The following is a 5,745-nucleotide window of genomic DNA, read 5'->3' on the forward strand; positions in this document are numbered from 1 at the left end:
TTTTTCTTGGTAATTATGAACTCATCTGCGGTGTCACAACAATACAGTAATCCCTCGTTATCCGCGAAGGTTACGTTCCAGCAAACCTGCGTGGATAGCGAGATCAGTAGTTATCATAAACCCATCAGTACATATATGTATGTATAATGTATATGTGTTCTACCTATAGCGATATAACAACAATTATCTACAATTGTCAAAAATAAATTTCTACAGTGTTCGTGTATAATAACGGTAAAACGTTATCGCAATCGCATTAATAATTTGTTATCGTGGGCCCAACCGTGGATAATCGAAACCGCGGATAACGAGAGGTTACTGTAATTTATTTGAAAAATAATAAAAATAAATAATTTGTATTCTTATAAGTTATAACTAAATTAGATTTAAAAATTACAATACATATTAGCGCTTCAATTTTATCGGAACAAGGATGTTTTTCAAAAAGTATAAATATGATCATCTTTCCCAAAAAATATACTAAAACCTCATCATTAGTAGCTTCAAGTCATGATCACAATATTATTTAAATTTGGGGTAGGTATACATTTTATATTGTAAGTAAAATATTATGCACTGTGTCTAGACGCCCGACCATGGTAGGTATATAACTGTTTAAGATATTATTTATAATATTTACCAAACCATGGTCGGGCGTCCAGACAAAAAGAAAATATCATTGAATTAAAATCCATTTATAGAATATGTATTTGCTTACTTATTTATAGTAGATAGTTGAATTCAAAACTGAGTGGTGACGATAGTAATGGACAACACTGCAGGACAATAATTATGGTACTTATTATTGAAATATAAGCCTATATAATTGATACCTTTATATCGTTAAAAATTAAAATGTATTTATCCAATATATTATAATATATAAAAATGGAAATTTAAATTATAAAATACCTACCTATCTGATATCGAATATCGATACGCCGTGCAAAAGGACTTATTGGCGGTGTGTCGTCTCTCGAAATACTGTAACTAGTTTTATTGCTAGACCGAAAGAAAAAGTACAAGTTTTATTTTTTTCTTAGATCCGCCTTGATATTTGTATTATGTTATCTTGTTTACGTTGTAAGAGATACTTGAGCTAATTTTTCGTGCACATACCACTTATGTTTTAAGTAGGTTTTATCAGTCATAAATCATGATACGTAAGAATGTACTATTATAATGACACAAAAATTGAACTAGGTATTCGACATTTAATAATAAAATATAAATGTGTATGTAAAATATAAAAAGAATATTTTAGTTACATTTAACATTATCACAAAACACATATAGATACATTAACTAAAAAAGATATAATTTTTTTCTGTTCCATTCTACACGGCCCTGTACGGCATACCACAGTTTAAGCAATTTAGCACAGAAGTATAGAAGATATTACAAAACCTACTAAAGTAATAAAGTCTAAATTCTGAAGTATTAACCATGATTTATAATATAGTTCGACCTAACCACTTTTTAGGTAATATATTTGTAACGTGCCTACAACTGCACAACTACTGATGGAAGTATTGAAATGAAATACGAAAATGATTTGTAATACTTGTATTTATTAACACTTCAATATAATATTTATTAAATCAAAAAATGTTCAAAGTCCAATTAATTTATAGTGAAACAGGAAACTGTAGGTCAGCGAGATGTGACTAAGTATTTAGCTAAACTGTTCTTCTTGGGGCTCGTTATTCGTCTGATGGACGCTTGTCCAGCAGCTCTCCTCGATGGGTCTCTGTCCCTGTCCCTTCTATTATTTCAGATGACCGTACATGGTCATCTTGCGGATCGTCACACGCTTGCACACACCGGATGTCTAACATATATCTATTTGTGGTGTCATTTAATATAACAACACAAATCCTAGTTTATGTTATTTTAGAAATATTTATATACGTAGTCATATATCGATTGCCAAACGCCGCTCATGGTCACGCGCTCTATACTTTAGCTACGCGGTGTAGACGCGATATCGTCGCACTATTACACTACTACACACGCACTGTATACGTGGTACCATTGATATTATTATTATTACTATTACGCGAGCGAGCGCTAATAGTTATAATATTGACACTCGATGTTCAACTTTTATAGCCAAGGATTAAATATGCAAACAAAGTTCCATGTAAGTAGTTAATACTCTAAACCAAAAACACAAAAAAATTTATAAACACAGTTTTTAGATTCTGAGTGGAACGATGAATGTATTGATTTTACAATGATGTGTGTTTTTTTATTTTTTTTTTTATTTTTGTGTCTGTCATCACGTTTTAGGACAGTAAAAGTGCTTGGATTTTCTTCAACAGTACCTTTTCTGATAGGAAAGTGAATCTAGTTGGTACTTTGGGGGGTCAAAAGTAAAATTTTTCCAATAGTTTTCAAAAGCGCCGTGAAAAACAAAAGAAAATTAATGAAAACGGGAATTTTTACGCAAAATCTGTTTTCGGGAAATCGATTTTGGTTTTTGGTGTAACTTTAAAAAAAATGACCGTAGATATATGAAATTTGACTGAATGTTTATCGTAGCATTTTCTATACACCATACATTTTCAAATATTTTGATTATTTTGAGCTCTTTACGACATTTCAGTTTCCATTTTTTTAGTTTTTTTTTTCTATAAATATCAATAAAATGTATTTGTTGGTAAAAAAGCTTGAAAATTGAATAGAAATCTCCTAGTATATTGTTTCAAAGGCAGATGAAAAAAATTAAAAATCCAAAGTCACAATTTTTTTTTATAAGCGGTTAAAGTTTGAATTTTGACAAAATATATCAAATTTAAAATTTAATAATTATTTTTAGTTTAATATGTATAAAATGTTCAACTTTCATAGCTAAGGATTAAAAATTTAAAACAATGTCCCACGTAAATAGGTTATATATAAATTACTTTATTCACAATAATGTCATCAAATATACTTAATAATATCATAGGCTGACTGACCGTTTTCGCTCAGAATCGTTTTTCTAATACAATGATATTATATTGTTGAATTCAAATTCAACACCATCCATTACAGTGATCCACTTGTAACCTACTGTACAGCAGAGCGACATCCACTTACCCACCTTTTTTTTTTTTGTTTTATTACCTAGTACATAAGTATAGATTTTTAATCTAGTTTTAATAAGTGGCCCCTTGAAATGTCCTGACCCACAGTCTCCAAACTCTGGATCCGCCCCTGGACCATTCATTTCAGTATCCTTTTCAATAGAAAATTATGTACCTAGTTTAAGATAATATATCAGAATATTCTATTCTCAAGTGTTAAGTAAGCTGACAGGTGATCTAAACACCTTCAAAGTTGGTTACTTGGCCACATGCACATCATACAAAATGCTAGGGTACCTATTATTTAAATAAAACCACTTTTTATGGAGACCATTAAGTGTTTGATTGTATCAAATTATACGATGCACTGACTTCCATTTCTTACAACAATACAACACGCGACAATCCAATTATTTTAAATTTGTTTTGGATGTTTTTAAAACAAAATTATAGTAAACTTACTTTTTACTTTTTGAAAAAAAAAATATACCTCTAAATACTGGTATTTATTGTGTTATTTTAAGAACCGGAACCGAAACAATTACCGAATTTTTATTTTTTTAAGGAACCGAATTAGAACCGAAACAAAAAAATCATAAAGGTTCCAAGCTCTGCATTAAATATAAATACTTATAAGTACATATAAGTACATATAAGAAGAAAAAAATGTGGAACTAAAAAGTTAGAAAATACCTACATTTATATGCTAGTTGACAGACAATGAGGTTACTCAAATCCTAATTTATTTTGAAGTTTATTTGATATTTTAAGCAAACAATTTACTATAAAATGTGAATTGTAATTAAAATATTTGAAATTTAAGTTATTTCTAGTAACAAGGCACATGGACATATGGTACCTGTATCATGGTAGCATGACTAAATAGTAAATATTAATTTGGTGAATTAGGCTTAATTAATTAAAATAATTCTTGTATTATGTGTTTTTTAAATATTTTCCGGCCTTCTAGCCATTTTTTTAATTAATCCATTTTAGAATAATTCGTATTTTATAATTAACAATGGAGTTATAACCTTTGTTAAATATCCTATAATTTAAGGTACTCCAAGGTTCTATACGATATAATACTAGTATAATACGGTATTATTAAAAAATATATATAATACCGTATTTTAACATCTCTAAATATAATTATATAAATACTTCCGGCAAAATTTAGAGGTTATAACTCAAGCATGTCAATCCTTCAAAATGTACCAATACATTTTATAAATTGTGACTGTTATTCAATATTACTCTTAAAAATGTATATAATACTCGATCTATGTTGAAATAAAGTAGGTAGCTACCTATCTATCATCGAAAAAATGATAATAATGAAAATGTTCGTTCTTCATGGATTTTTCTCTTTGATTCAACCACATGCCCGTTTTATGCCTAACTTGCCAATGGTAAATGAATAATCTTCTTGTTTCATTAGACATATTGCACGTTATTTTCTATGATCATCGTTGATGTGCATAATTTATTGATGACATTTCTATGTAGGTATATATATTATTTTTATTGCAGGGAAAATATCGTACGGTATTTGATAAACTATATCCTTGCGATTCAACAAGAAACTATTCGTTGCAATTCAATAATTATTTCTATAAAAAGACAGCAATTATCACTGAATTGAAAGGAAATGTAACAACTTTGATACCATTTGACGATACCCTGACGTTAAGTACCTAACTATATATATTGAATAATTTAATATTTTTACAATATATCTATTGTGAATTCAATATTACGGAGTTCCATCATTATAAGGTAACGAATGTAACGGAGCTATCGAGGCCGATACTCCGTCACTTTAATAATTAATACAAGTGGGTTCTTGTGTAATTATTCTATTTATTTTACATAAAAATATATTTACAAATAAGAGGGTTTTGACTGCTCGTGTTCCCGTGACTATCTGATCCGGGTACGAGGTGGTCTTAAATAATCGGGTATATTGTGTTTTTATAATACAATATCGGGATGACCCGGGTGGCTATGATCAGCCCGCTCGAAAAAGTGGCGTCGATCAATAGGCCCGGGTGGGAAGCGTGGCCTAGGCAGGCGCGCTTGGGGGGACCGCCTATGCGTCGTTTGTGGCCCTGAAAAGGACCGTTTAAATTTCCGCCGAGTATACGGGGTGAAGCGTGGCTCTTTGACTCCTCTTCGAAATACTCCGGGTTGGTCGGCGGACTTGGGAATAGTCGTCGGCTTCTTGGACGACGGCTGGTGGCCAGGAGTTCGTATCACCACTACGTGGTTGGGTCAGTCCCGCTCCACTGTCTTGATCCGTCGGCGATGTCGGCAGCTGGTTGTGTCGTCGTCCGATGGTCTGGACTAAACAGGTCGAGCTTGAGTCGGTCTTCACTAGCGGCGGCCGGTTATGGTGGCTGCGGCGTTTTTCTTCGGTGTCGGTTGTTCTCCTCTTATCCTTCAATAGACGGCAAAGTGTGTTGATTTCTGAAGTCTTGATGTTTTGAAGGTTGAAGGAGTACTGACAATTTATTGCTATTGCTATGGGTGACGGCCTGTGGCCTAATGGGAAGTACCAGACTTATGTATTTTTCTTCCTGTTTGAGGTAATTCCCGGAGTTTTGGCTTGTTATTTAGGTGTTATTTTTGAAGTAGAAAGGTCTAGATTTAAATGTAGGGTCTTCTGGGTCTG

The sequence above is a fragment of the Acyrthosiphon pisum genome, chromosome A1 (assembly GCF_005508785.2).
Source record: "Acyrthosiphon pisum isolate AL4f chromosome A1, pea_aphid_22Mar2018_4r6ur, whole genome shotgun sequence".
NCBI lineage: Eukaryota > Metazoa > Arthropoda > Insecta > Hemiptera > Aphididae > Acyrthosiphon > Acyrthosiphon pisum.